The sequence below is a fragment of the Paramormyrops kingsleyae genome, chromosome 15, assembly GCF_048594095.1.
Source record: "Paramormyrops kingsleyae isolate MSU_618 chromosome 15, PKINGS_0.4, whole genome shotgun sequence".
NCBI lineage: Eukaryota > Metazoa > Chordata > Actinopteri > Osteoglossiformes > Mormyridae > Paramormyrops > Paramormyrops kingsleyae.
In genome coordinates this window covers 21353850-21370522 of record NC_132811.1, presented here as the reverse complement: position 1 = coordinate 21370522, position 16673 = coordinate 21353850, and the positions used below count along the sequence as shown (strand labels likewise).

The 16673-nt window shown below is 44.6% G+C and overlaps 1 long non-coding RNA gene across 2 annotated transcripts; it reads right to left on the bottom strand.

Moving 5' to 3' along the window:
- Positions 1–455: 455 nt before the first annotated feature.
- Positions 456–15514, bottom strand: LOC140578465 (uncharacterized). Of its 2 annotated transcripts, XR_011982642.1 has the most exons (3): positions 13743–15440; positions 9131–10262; positions 456–615 (listed from the first exon to the last, which is right to left on the bottom strand). It is a non-coding gene; the product is annotated as an uncharacterized lncRNA (long non-coding RNA). The 2 variants fall into 2 exon arrangements; XR_011982641.1 differs by lacking the exon at positions 456–615 and having other exon boundaries at positions 8047–10262; positions 13743–15514.
- Positions 15515–16673: the final 1159 nt, after the last annotated feature.

Sequence of the window (16673 nt, the reverse complement as noted above, 5' to 3'; positions counted from 1 at the left end):
CACTTACCTGATCAAAGTAGATAATTTGCAACATTTTGCGGCAGTAGCCGCGAGTTCAGCTTGCTTTCTTTTACGTTCTCGATCTTTGCGAGGCATGGTGACAGCATAAGCAGCAGACGACAACTACACGATGATTACCGAAGAGGACACCTATCTGTTATTCGGAAACCGTCGGATGGCTTTTCCAATCAAAAACGTAACCCCCGATGATGCACCATTGTCATTGCTGTGGCTCCATAGTAGGCTGGACGATACATACCGTACCAGCCAATCATGCGACAAACACATGATCGTATTAGTCCAGAATTCATTGCGGTTCATTCAGTAGTTGGGAATTACGAGATGTGCGGGTCGACCTCGTTTCTCGTATCGAAGGTTGGGTTCGGGTTCAGTACAGATGCATCGATTGTTGACGAGGTAAAGTGGACCTGCATCTGTGCAAAGTCTTTTGTGTAATGAATGTTACTCTCGGTAAAAAGGGGGCATACGGCCAGACAAACATTAAAGGCAGGCCAATCTTGGCCGTAAGGTACTTCAATTTTGAGGAGGCGTGCGGCCAATTTTGAAAGGCACGACGGCCATTGGCCGCGGTGCCGCGGCTTATGTCTAGCCCTGCTATCACTGTCAGAATCCGCCGGCAGACTAATGCCCAAAGCTGCAACATGTTCCTTAACCCGTTCTAACTTGCTCCTTAGAACAGTATCCTCATCCCCAGCAGGCTTTTTATGCACTTCTGGGTTTCTAATGCTTCTGGACCAAAGTGCCTCATAAGCATTCTGACACTTCTCCAGTTCCTTTTGCAGGAATGCATTAGCTTCCTTAGCTGCTTCCAGGCTCTGCCTAAGAGAAGCTACCAGTTGCCTCAGTTCAATGCTGTTTTCTGCAGCTAGCCGACGCTCTGCTCGACTAGCAGAGTTCTCCTGTTCGAGACTCTCTATTCTATTCCTCAATTCAGCAACTGTACTCCTATGCTGAGTACACTCAGACTGCGAACTTGCCAGTCTGCCGTTAATTTCTTGCTGTCCTTCCAGCAAGACCTGTAACACGTTAGCATGCCTCTGCTTTTTCTTGGAACATTTCATGTTCCTCTCCCTGCATGCCTCCTCTAGCCATTCTAGAGGGTCTAGCTTATCTATGAGAGATCCATATGATCCCTCCTTGCAATGCTTTGCAACATATTCGATGGCCCACTCCATCATTGTAGGTTCAGAGTATAAATTTAAACTCTCACAGTATAAACTTACACAATATACCTACGGTGGTGGTTTATCTCAAGGACACAGGGTTACAATGTGGGGAACCCTGCTGGTGCTTTCTTACCAAAGCCCAGTTCCTCTACAAACACACCTCCTGTTTACCCTCTATTACTAATAAACAGGTCAAACCAGGAGAATTCTCATGCCTAAGTCTTGAATTAATCCCTATTTCCTATATTACTTTACTGTTCGTCTCAGCGGACGTCTGATATCACAAACCAGTTATACTCACAAGCTGATTCTTTCTGGCACGTCTGGAATGAAGCTTTCTGGTCAGTCTTCTCTCTTAGGTCAAGAAATCTTCTCTCTTCTTGAGGAAAATATCAGCCAAAAAAAGGTTCCCAGATAATTCTTCCAGTTGTTAGCCCCTTCTCCTGGCTGGCTCGCCAATAAGATGTAAGGAATCCACTTGCAGTCTCCGCAGTTTCAGCAAAATGGTGGTTTATTGAACAGTAAAAATAATATAATGTAATACAGTGTAGACATACACCGGGTACTGAAAGGCAGCTCAAATACAAATTAAGGGCAGTTCTTCACCTCCCTTTATACCCCAAAAGACCTTCCCCACCAAGGTGCTGTGTGTAGGTGTTGTGAGTGAATTTACATATGAAGAGTGACCCCCTGGAGTGTGAGGATCCTGACAGGGAGGGGGCAGGACAGGACGGGGATTTCCCGTGAGAGCAAATGGTAGCTCAGCCACTTCTCTGGCCTCTGTCAATTGAATTATCTTCCTTATCACCTTAGTGGTGCCAAATGGAACCCCTATTCTCTCCCAGACTTCCCCCTTTGATCATTCCCCCATGATTATTAATAGCTAACACTGTCTCAATTCAAATGATCAACCAAGAACATTGGGGCATCTTTACTGCTTTTCCTTACACTCCTTAATATTCTATGATTATGTAATCGCTCCATGGTAAGCTGTATATACTTGAATCTCGTGGGGATACAACCTCACTTTTCTTTTGAGCATCTTGGCGAGTTGACGTAGTGTGTGTCTTAGCATTTTAAAAATGGAGAACCCCAAAATTAAAATCAAAATTACAATTAAAGTAAAAATAACATCAAACAACGTTGATGTGCCAAAGGTACTTCCCCGTACTAAAAGTAGTATTGAGTTTTATACATGTGTTTTTATGTCTGCTATTTCTACAAACTTGCCTTGTCTTCAAACAGCCTGAAACAACTGAAAAACATGGGGGTTCACTCCCACAGCCGGAGACCGCGGCAGCGAGACATGCATGTCTCCGCAGCCAGCTGCCTCGGCTAAAGGCATACAAGGAGATGCCAGAGGTAAAGTCCTACGTGAAAAGAGTAACCGAATTGTTTTAACACCTGCATCTGTGCATAGAATGGGCTATTTCTACAAACGTGCTTTGTCTTCACACAGCCTCCTACCATGGAAAAATACCTGCACTTGCTGCCAAAACATGAGCCTGGACCATGTAAACATGAATGTCCTTGCCGGCAACTGCCTCCCCTAAGGGTGCGCTGGGACATGCCAGAGGTAAAGTCTTATATGAAAAAAATAACCAAATTGTTCTTACACTTGCATCTGTGCATAAAATGGGCTATTTCTACAAACTTGCCTTGCCTTTAAACAGCCTAAAATGACTGAAAAAGGTGGAGGTTCACTCCCACAGCCAGAGACTTCGGAGGCATCGAGACATGTATGTCCTCGCCTCCAACGGCCTCGGCTAAGGGTGCGCAGGGACATGCCAAAGGTAAAGTCTTATATGAAAAGAGTAACGGAATTGTTTTAACACCACAATCTGTGCATAGAATGGGCTATTTCTACAAACTTGCTTTGTCTTCACACAGCCTCCTAACATGGAAAAATTCCTGCACTTGCTGCCAAAATATGAGCCATGTAAACATGAATGTCCTCGCCGCCAACTGCCTCCCCTAAGGGTGCGCTGGGACATGCCAGAGGTAAAGTCTTATATGAAAAGAGTAACCAAATTGCTTTTACACCTGCATCTGTGCATAAAATGGGGTATTTGTACAAACTTGCCTTGTCTTTAAACAGCCTAAAACGACTGAAAAAGATGGGGGTTTACTCCCACAGCCTGAGACCGATGCAGCGAGACATGCACGTCTTCGCAGCCAGCTGCCTCGGCTAAGGGCATACAAGGAGATGCCAGAGGTAAAGTCCTACGTGAAAAGAGTAACCGAATTGTTTTAACACCTGCATCTGTGCATAGAATGGGCTATTTCTACAAACTTGATTTGTCTTCACACAGCCTCCTAACATGGAAAAATTCCTGCACTTGCTGCCAAAATATGAGCCATGTAAACATGAATGTCCTCGCCGCCAACTGCCTCCCCTAAGGGTGAGCTGGGACATGCCAGAGGTAAAGTCTTATATGAAAAGAGTAACCAAATTGCTTTTACACCTGCATCTGTGCATAAAATGGGGTATTTGTACAAACTTGCCTTGTCTTTAAACAGCCTAAAACGACTGAAAAAGAAGGGGGTTTACTCCCACAGCCTGAGACCGATGCAGCGAGACATGCACGTCTTCGCAGCCAGCTGCCTCGGCTAAGGGCATACAAGGAGATGCCAGAGGTAAAGTCCTACGTGAAAAGAGTAACCAAATTGTTTTAAGACCTGCATCTGTGCATAGAATGGGCTATTTCTACAAACTTGATTTGTCTTCACACAGCCTCCTAACATGGAAAAATTCCTGCACTTGCTGCCAAAATATGAGCCATGTAAACATGAATGTCCTCGCCGCCAACTGCCTCCCCTAAGGGTGCGCTGGGACATGCCAGAGGTAAAGTCTTATATGAAAAGAGTAACCAAATTGTTTCAACACCACAATCTGTGCATAGAATGGGCTATTTCTACAAACTTGCTTTGTCTTCACACAGCCTCCTAACATGGACAAATACTGGCACTTACTGGCAGAACATAAGCCTGGACCTTGCAAGCATGAATGTCCTCGCCGCCAACTGCCTCCCCTAAGGGTGCGCTGGGACATGCCAGAGGTAAAGTCTTATATGAAAAGAGTAACCAAATTGCTTTTACACCTGCATCTGTGCATAAAATGGGGTATTTGTACAAACTTGCCTTGTCTTTAAACAGCCTAAAACGACTGAAAAAGATGGGGGTTTACTCCCACAGCCTGAGACCGATGCAGCGAGACATGCACGTCTTCGCAGCCAGCTGCCTCGGCTAAGGGCATACAAGGAGATGCCAGAGGTAAAGTCCTACGTGAAAAGAGTAACCGAATTGTTTTAACACCTGCATCTGTGCATAGAATGGGCTATTTCTACAAACTTGATTTGTCTTCACACAGCCTCCTAACATGGAAAAATTCCTGCACTTGCTGCCAAAATATGAGCCATGTAAACATGAATGTCCTCGCCGCCAACTGCCTCCCCTAAGGGTGAGCTGGGACATGCCAGAGGTAAAGTCTTATATGAAAAGAGTAACCAAATTGCTTTTACACCTGCATCTGTGCATAAAATGGGGTATTTCTACAAACTTGCCTTGTCTTTAAACAGCCTAAAACGACTGAAAAAGAAGGGGGTTTACTCCCACAGCCTGAGACCGATGCAGCGAGACAGGCACGTCTTCGCAGCCAGCTGCCTCGGCTAAGGGCATACAAGGAGATGCCAGAGGTAAAGTCCTACGTGAAAAGAGTAACCAAATTGTTTTAAGACCTGCATCTGTGCATAGAATGGGCTATTTCTACAAACTTGATTTGTCTTCACACAGCCTCCTAACATGGAAAAATTCCTGCACTTGCTGCCAAAATATGAGCCATGTAAACATGAATGTCCTCGCCGCCAACTGCCTCCCCTAAGGGTGCGCTGGGACATGCCAGAGGTAAAGTCTTATATGAAAAGAGTAACCAAATTGTTTCAACACCACAATCTGTGCATAGAATGGGCTATTTCTACAAACTTGCTTTGTCTTCACACAGCCTCCTAACATGGACAAATACTGGCACTTACTGGCAGAACATAAGCCTGGACCTTGCAAGCATGAATGTCCTCGCCGCCAACTGCCTCCGCTAAAGGTGCGCTGGGACATGCCAGAGGTAAAGTCTTATATGAAAAGAGTAACCAAATTGCTTGTACACCTGCATCTGTGTATAAAATGGGGTATTTCTACAAACTTGCCTTGTCTTTAAACAGCCTAAAACGACTGAAAAAGATGGGGGTTTACTCCCACAGCCTGAGACCGATGCAGCGAGACATGCACTTCTTCGCAGCCAGCTGCCTCGGCTAAGGGCATACAAGGAGATGCTAGAGGTAAAGTCCTACGTGAAAAGAGTAACCGAATTGTTTTAACACCTGCATCTGTGCATAGAATGGGCTATTTCTACAAACTTGATTTGTCTTCACACAGCCTCCTAACATGGAAAAATTCCTGCACTTGCTGCCAAAATATGAGCCATGTAAACATGAATGTCCTCGCCGCCAACTGCCTCCCCTAAGGGTGAGCTGGGACATGCCAGAGGTAAAGTCTTATATGAAAAGAGTAACCAAATTGCTTTTACACCTGAATCTGTGCATAAAATGGGGTATTTGTACAAACTTGCCTTGTCTTTAAACAGCCTAAAACGACTGAAAAAGAAGGGGGTTTACTCCCACAGCCTGAGACCGATGCAGCGAGACATGCACGTCTTCGCAGCCAGCTACCTCGGCTAAGGGCATACAAGGAGATGCCAGAGGTAAAGTCCTACGTGAAAAGAGTAACCGAATTGTTTTAACACCTCCATCTGTGCATAGAATGGGCTATTTCTACAAACTTGCTTTGTCTTCACACAGCCTCCTAACATGGACAAATACTGGCACTTACTGGCAGAACATAAGCCTGGACCTTGCAAGCATGAATGTCCTCGCCGCCAACTGCCTCCCCGAAGGGTGCGCTGGGACATGCCAGAGGTAAAGTCTTATATGAAAAGAGTAACCAAATTGCTTTTACACCTGCATCTGTGCATAAAATGGGGTATTTGTACAAACTTGCCTTGTCTTTAAACAGCCTAAAACGACTGAAAAAGATGGGGGTTTACTCCCACAGCCTGAGACCGATGCAGCGAGACATGCACGTCTTCGCAGCCAGCTGCCTCGGCTAAGGGCATACAAGGAGATGCCAGAGGTAAAGTCCTACGTGAAAAGAGTAACCGAATTGTTTTAACACCTGCATCTGTGCATAGAATGGGCTATTTCTACAAACTTGATTTGTCTTCACACAGCCTCCTAACATGGAAAAATTCCTGCACTTGCTGCCAAAATATGAGCCATGTAAACATGAATGTCCTCGCCGCCAACTGCCTCCCCTAAGGGTGAGCTGGGACATGCCAGAGGTAAAGTCTTATATGAAAAGAGTAACCAAATTGCTTTTACACCTGAATCTGTGCATAAAATGGGGTATTTCTACAAACTTGCCTTGTCTTTAAACAGCCTAAAACGACTGAAAAAGAAGGGGGTTTACTCCCACAGCCTGAGACCGATGCAGCGAGACATGCACGTCTTCGCAGCCAGCTACCTCGGCTAAGGGCATACAAGGAGATGCCAGAGGTAAAGTCCTACGTGAAAAGAGTAACCGAATTGTTTTAACACCTCCATCTGTGCATAGAATGGGCTATTTCTACAAACTTGCTTTGTCTTCACACAGCCTCCTAACATGGACAAATACTGGCACTTACTGGCAGAACATAAGCCTGGACCTTGCAAGCATGAATGTCCTCGCCGCCAACTGCCTCCCCTAAGGGTGCGCTGGGACATGTCAGAGGTAAAGTCTTATATGAAAAGAGTAACCAAATTGCTTTTACACCTGCATCTGTGCATAAAATGGGGTATTTCTACAAACTTGCCTTGCCTTTAAACAGCCTAAAATGACTGAAAAAGGTGGAGGTTCACTCCCACAGCCAGAGACTTCGGAGGCATCAAGACATGTATGTCCTCGCCGCCAATGGCCTCGGCTAAGGGTGCGCAGGGACATGCCAAAGGTAAAGTCTTATATGAAAAGAGTAACCAAATTGCTTTTACACCTGCATCTGTGCATAAAATGGGGTATTTCTACAAACTTGCCTTGTCTTTAAACAGCCTAAAACGACTGAAAAAGATGGGGGTTTACTCCCACAACCAGAGACCGATGCAGCGAGACATGCACGTCTCCGCAGCCAGCTGCCTCGGCTAAAGGCATACAAAGAGATGCCAGAGGTAAAGTCCTACATGAAAAGAGTAACTGAATTGTTTTAACACCACAATCTGTGCATAGAATGGGCTATTTCTACAAACTTGCTTTGTCTTCACACAGCCTCCTAACATGGACCAATACCGGCACTTACTGGCAGAACATAAGCCTGGACAATGCAAGCATCAATGTCCTCGCCGCCAACTGCCTCCGCTAAAGGTGCGCAGGGACATGCCAAAGGTAAAGTCTTATATGAAAAGAGTAACCAAATTGTTTTTACACCTGTGTATAAAATGGGCTACTTCTACAAACTTAACTTGCCTTGTTTTTAAACAGCCTGGCAAGACGGAAAAAACGGCTACCCCATTGCATGCGAACCGTAAGAGGCCAGGGCCGCCCTGTCTCACAGCAGGACCTCCTCTCAAGCGAGCATGGCTCGATGGGCTGAAGCTGGCTAAGGGGCCGTTCACATATCGCGCCTAAAAACGCGAGGAAAACGCTAGGCACGTCGCTTTCTCCTTCTTTCCAAAAGCGCCCGGGCGCTTGCGCTCCGGAAGTGTCTGTCGTTGCTAAGCAACCATCTGCCACGCTCTCCATTAATTTCAAAAATGGATTTCCACCAACGAAAAACCCTTGCTGTGACTCTGCTACAAGATTTATTTACGCAGAAAAGAAAAAAACGCCATAGTGTTTGGGTGCACCCCATTCTTCAAAAACGTAAAAAACACGGGGAATTTTACCAGCTGATCCAGGAGCTCCGCCTGGACAATGGGAGGTTCAAAGCCTATTTCAGAATTGACAAGGACCAGTTGGATTATATTTTAGGAAAAGTTGGCCCTAGCATCAGCAAACAGAGCTTCTGCCGTGAAACCATCTCTCCTGCATAACGGCTCTGCATTTGTCTGAGGTAATTACCGGCATAACCGAAATGACCAAAACACAAAATTAAAAAAATATAACTGAAATAATTCTATATAAAATCTATATAACCAATAACAAATTCTATATAAATCAATTCTATAAAAACAATGATGGATTTAACAAGGAATTAGTTATACGCATTAAAATATTTTTAAGTAACTAGTACAGCAATTGTGTGTGTGTGTATATATATTTATATATATGACAAATCATAAAGGTCAGGAAATCCCTGTACCACAATAATGAGCTGCTCCTCCATGACATATTAATGCCCCTGGAATGTGAGGATCCTGACAGGGAGGGGGCAGGACAGGACGGGGATTTCCCGTGAGAGCAAATGGTAGCTCAGCCACTTCTCTGGCCTCTGTCAATTGAATTATCTTCCTTATCACCTTAGTGGTGCCAAATGGAACCCTTATTCTCTCCCAGACTTCCCCCTTTGATCATTCCCCCATGATCATTAATAGCTAACACTTCTCCATTGAAATGATCAACCAAGAACATTGGGGCATCTTTACTGCTTTTCCTTACATAATCCCCCCCTTAAACCTTGAGCCTTAGTGCAAGAGCAGTGAAAGGTTTACCCAGAGCACAGTACCAGCATCACACTGATCAGTGGTCGACACACAAGGGTCGGATAGGGGAGGTCGTAGCGGTGTGGTTGTCCCTCTCCATAACCTACACCCTACTTTGTGTCATGCACACTTTCCTCTCCACATATCCAAGGTCCCTTTTCCGCTGTTCCCTTAGGAATCTGAGATAGACCATCAAGGCCACACCCAGCAGCAGTACCACGACACATGCAGTGATAACTGCTTTGAACTGTACATCCCAGTACATGTCCTGGTAGTTCTCCTTCAGCATCGACATTCCACTGATATAGTTACTGACCTGCTCTGTCAGTTCCTTCTCACGCTCATGCATTTTAAGCAGCTGAACCTTCAGTTGCTGCTCAACCTCTTGCAGGTCTTGAATTCTGTTTGTTTCAGGCAAAGGTTCAGGCTGGAGGAATTCTGCATAAGGGTCGTCTAAGTAAAGGTCAATCCTATTCTTGGTATAGTACAATTTTCTGCCTCCAATGTTCATTGGGTAGATCACATGAATGCAGAAAGCATTGCTCGGTGCTCTGCACTGTAAATTGGTTGTGGTTAAACTATTGTTAATTGCATTAATGCAATAGGTGTTGTTACCAATGAACCTGATTTCCACATACTGTGGCTTCACCACTTCTGTGGAGATCACACAGTGTACATCACTCCTGTTCATCCACCCACAACCTAGACTTGGATGTAACCTATCACCTGAGCACATTATTATACTCCTACCAATATTGCAACCCTCTAAACTTTCTATTGCCTACATTGCTATTCCATCCTGTACTGTCATCCCATGCTCCCGTGTTACATAGATTACTTATGTCAAATTATTATTTTTTACACAAAGATCTCTACAAACTATATATAATTCCCAAATCCCCAAGAATACTCTCCCTCTGAATCACAATTCCCAACAAAATCAGCTTATAGCATCAATCAATTATGTGTGTAAGTTCTTCAGATCCTATTGCACAATAATATGGCTGTATGTGGTGGTAACAGGGATTATACAAATATTTAGAATATACCACATTCTAAGACAAACATTTACTTTTGATCGATTCTCAACCCAAGCTTACAGTCACACTTGTAGTTTCCCATATGTGTTAATGCAAATTTGGTTGACATGCGAGGTGGTTTTCTTCATCGCATGAGGTCTGCAGAGTCCTTGCATTGTCCCGAGGAAGTTCTCCCACTTATGGCACCGATGTGGCTGGTTACATCGTTGTTCCTGCGCTGGACATATGCTTCTCCTTTGCTGTGTACGATGCATCTGCCCCCCTTGATCATTTCTTCTGTTGTGCCGTGGTTTTCAGTGAGACTTGGAGTATGTAACCTGAAAGACATCAAGTGTAGCATTCATTCTTATGTCAGGTTAACATCTTACATTCTGAATCAGTCTGTATTGGTCACCATGGAACCACTTCATTACTGGTCCATTCCTCTCTTTGATTCTAAGCTTAAGATTGCCCTCCCCACAGGTGTCCACGGTTTCATGTAGCCCTGTCCAATTTGCATCCCAAAGCCCTTTCTGGAGGCAATTTTTGACCAATACTTGTTCCCCTTTTGTAAATTTGGCAATGTTGTGTTTTACAACATGATCCCATTGTCTTTTGTTCCCCTGGTAGGTATTTCCTATGGTATGATTTTCAGACAGAAAATCATCTTCTAGAATTCTCTGGACATTTTTTGAGAACATGTCATGTTCTGCCCAATCTTGGATGAGTTGTGAAGTGCTTTGCTGTGTTTCAGTGACTGCAGTGCCCGTGTCTGCTAGCCACTTGTCACAGTAGCCCCTAAGTGTAATTTCAACACTGGGTCTGGCAAATTCATCCGATTTCACATCATCCAATTTTTTAACAGAGGCCAGGTACCCCTGTGACTTCAAATAAGCATTCCCCTTGCATTTGATACATGAATCAGTCTGAATAGCACACTGATGTGCTACCACTTCTTTGATTTCATGTAATAATTTGTTCATATCTTCATAAGTCATTGCTGGTACTGATGGGGTTGGTTCTTTCTTACATCTAGATTCCCCATCTCTCTGTACCCTTGGCCTGTGTCCTGCTGCACTTCCACCCTTTGACCAACAATCCTTCTTAAAATGACCTATCTTACCACAATTGTGACAAGCATCTTTCCTAGCAGATTTAAGCCTACCTTCCTTAGTGGCTACTGCCGAAACCTTTTTCACCTTTCTTAAGGGAATTCGGCTCGTCTCGTTCCAGCTACCGAGGAGATTGCAGATGTAGGCAAAGGTCAAATTACCTTCTTTTTGTTTCAAATTCAACATTAGTCTTGCAGCATCATTTATTATTGGATCATACTGCTGCATGACCAATGCTAGGAGTGCTGGGTCATTCCTCTGTGGGTTGGAATTCCAGAATTCCTAGTGTAACACTTAAATAAGCGATTCACATAGGCCACAGGATTTTCCCCTCTCTCTGGCTTAGTCTCCAGAATTCTCCCCCAGTTTGGCTGTGGACTGCCAATCATGGCTAATAATACTGCCTCTCTCTGCTGTGCATTTGCCCATTCACCATTAACAGCCATCTTGAAATTGTCAGGGAGCAATTCTACTAGATCTGCAGGTATGGTTAACTGAACTATTAGACAGCAATCTTGGTCATCTAGACCATTTGCTCTGGCTTGTCTCTGCAACTCAGCTAAGTAGGAGTGAGGATCAGACACGCCATCCCATTTACCCACATTAGCACAAAAATCTCCCAGTTCAGACACAGCCAGTGGAATATGCTCACAAACCTCCTCATATTCATACTGTGCCGTGGCAGGCTGCCCGTCAACCTCGGCAGCTGCCCTTCTGCGTGTCCTGCGCTCTCTCACACGAAATGGTGCAACTTTAACTGGGTTCACATTAGCCCCCTCATATGAAGTGTCACTATCACAGGGCTAGACATAAGGATTTAGGAGGGCACAGCCACTTTGGCCTTGGCTATTCATATTTTTTCTAGGGCACAAGGCCATTAAGCCTGGGCACAAGGCCAAAATTACTGTAATTACCAAGTTTAGACAACCTATGCAATACGACCTTCGATTTGAGACAGAATATATATATATATATTTATAGATATATATAGCTTTATTTCAAAAAACAAAATCCAACAATAAAGGAGCCGTCAATATTTTTGTATTTGTTTGCTCAGAACACCCGTATTCTTTTAGTGTACATGACAATTGACTTGACGTTCGTTTTTTGCACACTGCACGCTACCAGTCCTATATCCTCCCAGCAGAGCTTGGTACTTCTCTGAGTCAAATCTGCTCTGCCTCGGCAAATGTTTTTTTACAACACCATCTGACACTTACCTGATCAAAGTAGATAATTTGCAACATTTTGCGGCAGTAGCCGCGAGTTCAGCTTGCTTTCTTTTACGTTCTCGATCTTTGCGAGGCATGGTGACAGCATAAGCAGCAGACGACAACTACACGATGATTACCGAAGAGGACACCTATCTGTTATTCGGAAACCGTCGGATGGCTTTTCCAATCAAAAACGTAACCCCCGATGATGCACCATTGTCATTGCTGTGGCTCCATAGTAGGCTGGACGATACATACCGTACCAGCCAATCATGCGACAAACACATGATCGTATTAGTCCAGAATTCATTGCGGTTCATTCAGTAGTTGGGAATTACGAGATGTGCGGGTCGACCTCGTTTCTCGTATCGAAGGTTGGGTTCGGGTTCAGTACAGATGCATCGATTGTTGACGAGGTAAAGTGGACCGTGTCGTGCGCAAGTCTTTTGTGTAATGAATGTTACTCTCGGTAAAAAGGGGGCATACGGCCAGACAAACATTAAAGGCAGGCCAATCTTGGCCGTAAGGTACTTCAATTTTGAGGAGGCGTGCGGCCAATTTTGAAAGGCACGACGGCCATTGGCCGCGGTGCCGCGGCTTATGTCTAGCCCTGCTATCACTGTCAGAATCCGCCGGCAGACTAATGCCCAAAGCTGCTGTTAGAGCGGGTTCCTTAACCCGTTCTAACTTGCTCCTTAGAACAGTATCCTCATCCCCAGCAGGCTTTTTATGCACTTCTGGGTTTCTAATGCTTCTGGACCAAAGTGCCTCATAAGCATTCTGACACTTCTCCAGTTCCTTTTGCAGGAATGCATTAGCTTCCTTAGCTGCTTCCAGGCTCTGCCTAAGAGAAGCTACCAGTTGCCTCAGTTCAATGCTGTTTTCTGCAGCTAGCCGACGCTCTGCTCGACTAGCAGAGTTCTCCTGTTCGAGACTCTCTATTCTATTCCTCAATTCAGCAACTGTACTCCTATGCTGAGTACACTCAGACTGCGAACTTGCCAGTCTGCCGTTAATTTCTTGCTGTCCTTCCAGCAAGACCTGTAACACGTTAGCATGCCTCTGCTTTTTCTTGGAACATTTCATGTTCCTCTCCCTGCATGCCTCCTCTAGCCATTCTAGAGGGTCTAGCTTATCTATGAGAGATCCATATGATCCCTCCTTGCAATGCTTTGCAACATATTCGATGGCCCACTCCATCATTGTAGGTTCAGAGTATAAATTTAAACTCTCACAGTATAAACTTACACAATATACCTACGGTGGTGGTTTATCTCAAGGACACAGGGTTACAATGTGGGGAACCCTGCTGGTGCTTTCTTACCAAAGCCCAGTTCCTCTACAAACACACCTCCTGTTTACCCTCTATTACTAATAAACAGGTCAAACCAGGAGAATTCTCATGCCTAAGTCTTGAATTAATCCCTATTTCCTATATTACTTTACTGTTCGTCTCAGCGGACGTCTGATATCACAAACCAGTTATACTCACAAGCTGATTCTTTCTGGCACGTCTGGAATGAAGCTTTCTGGTCAGTCTTCTCTCTTAGGTCAAGAAATCTTCTCTCTTCTTGAGGAAAATATCAGCCAAAAAAAGGTTCCCAGATAATTCTTCCAGTTGTTAGCCCCTTCTCCTGGCTGGCTCGCCAATAAGATGTAAGGAATCCACTTGCAGTCTCCGCAGTTTCAGCAAAATGGTGGTTTATTGAACAGTAAAAATAATATAATGTAATACAGTGTAGACATACACCGGGTACTGAAAGGCAGCTCAAATACAAATTAAGGGCAGTTCTTCACCTCCCTTTATACCCCAAAAGACCTTCCCCACCAAGGTGCTGTGTGTAGGTGTTGTGAGTGAATTTACATATGAAGAGTGACCCCCTGGAGTGTGAGGATCCTGACAGGGAGGGGGCAGGACAGGACGGGGATTTCCCGTGAGAGCAAATGGTAGCTCAGCCACTTCTCTGGCCTCTGTCAATTGAATTATCTTCCTTATCACCTTAGTGGTGCCAAATGGAACCCCTATTCTCTCCCAGACTTCCCCCTTTGATCATTCCCCCATGATTATTAATAGCTAACACTGTCTCAATTCAAATGATCAACCAAGAACATTGGGGCATCTTTACTGCTTTTCCTTACACTCCTTAATATTCTATGATTATGTAATCGCTCCATGGTAAGCTGTATATACTTGAATCTCGTGGGGATACAACCTCACTTTTCTTTTGAGCATCTTGGCGAGTTGACGTAGTGTGTGTCTTAGCATTTTAAAAATGGAGAACCCCAAAATTAAAATCAAAATTACAATTAAAGTAAAAATAACATCAAACAACGTTGATGTGCCAAAGGTACTTCCCCGTACTAAAAGTAGTATTGAGTTTTATACATGTGTTTTTATGTCTGCTATTTCTACAAACTTGCCTTGTCTTCAAACAGCCTGAAACAACTGAAAAACATGGGGGTTCACTCCCACAGCCGGAGACCGCGGCAGCGAGACATGCATGTCTCCGCAGCCAGCTGCCTCGGCTAAAGGCATACAAGGAGATGCCAGAGGTAAAGTCCTACGTGAAAAGAGTAACCGAATTGTTTTAACACCTGCATCTGTGCATAGAATGGGCTATTTCTACAAACGTGCTTTGTCTTCACACAGCCTCCTACCATGGAAAAATACCTGCACTTGCTGCCAAAACATGAGCCTGGACCATGTAAACATGAATGTCCTTGCCGGCAACTGCCTCCCCTAAGGGTGCGCTGGGACATGCCAGAGGTAAAGTCTTATATGAAAAAAATAACCAAATTGTTCTTACACTTGCATCTGTGCATAAAATGGGCTATTTCTACAAACTTGCCTTGCCTTTAAACAGCCTAAAATGACTGAAAAAGGTGGAGGTTCACTCCCACAGCCAGAGACTTCGGAGGCATCGAGACATGTATGTCCTCGCCTCCAACGGCCTCGGCTAAGGGTGCGCAGGGACATGCCAAAGGTAAAGTCTTATATGAAAAGAGTAACGGAATTGTTTTAACACCACAATCTGTGCATAGAATGGGCTATTTCTACAAACTTGCTTTGTCTTCACACAGCCTCCTAACATGGAAAAATTCCTGCACTTGCTGCCAAAATATGAGCCATGTAAACATGAATGTCCTCGCCGCCAACTGCCTCCCCTAAGGGTGCGCTGGGACATGCCAGAGGTAAAGTCTTATATGAAAAGAGTAACCAAATTGCTTTTACACCTGCATCTGTGCATAAAATGGGGTATTTGTACAAACTTGCCTTGTCTTTAAACAGCCTAAAACGACTGAAAAAGATGGGGGTTTACTCCCACAGCCTGAGACCGATGCAGCGAGACATGCACGTCTTCGCAGCCAGCTGCCTCGGCTAAGGGCATACAAGGAGATGCCAGAGGTAAAGTCCTACGTGAAAAGAGTAACCGAATTGTTTTAACACCTGCATCTGTGCATAGAATGGGCTATTTCTACAAACTTGCTTTGTCTTCACACAGCCTCCTAACATGGAAAAATTCCTGCACTTGCTGCCAAAATATGAGCCATGTAAACATGAATGTCCTCGCCGCCAACTGCCTCCCCTAAGGGTGCGCTGGGACATGCCAGAGGTAAAGTCTTATATGAAAAGAGTAACCAAATTGCTTTTACACCTGCATCTGTGCATAAAATGGGGTATTTGTACAAACTTGCCTTGTCTTTAAACAGCCTAAAACGACTGAAAAAGATGGGGGTTTACTCCCACAGCCTGAGACCGATGCAGCGAGACATGCACGTCTTCGCAGCCAGCTGCCTCGGCTAAGGGCATACAAGGAGATGCCAGAGGTAAAGTCCTACGTGAAAAGAGTAACCGAATTGTTTTAACACCTGCATCTGTGCATAGAATGGGCTATTTCTACAAACTTGATTTGTCTTCACACAGCCTCCTAACATGGAAAAATTCCTGCACTTGCTGCCAAAATATGAGCCATGTAAACATGAATGTCCTCGCCGCCAACTGCCTCCCCTAAGGGTGAGCTGGGACATGCCAGAGGTAAAGTCTTATATGAAAAGAGTAACCAAATTGCTTTTACACCTGCATCTGTGCATAAAATGGGGTATTTGTACAAACTTGCCTTGTCTTTAAACAGCCTAAAACGACTGAAAAAGAAGGGGGTTTACTCCCACAGCCTGAGACCGATGCAGCGAGACATGCACGTCTTCGCAGCCAGCTGCCTCGGCTAAGGGCATACAAGGAGATGCCAGAGGTAAAGTCCTACGTGAAAAGAGTAACCAAATTGTTTTAAGACCTGCATCTGTGCATAGAATGGGCTATTTCTACAAACTTGATTTGTCTTCACACAGCCTCCTAACATGGAAAAATTCCTGCACTTGCTGCCAAAATATGAGCCATGTAAACATGAATGTCCTCGCCGCCAAC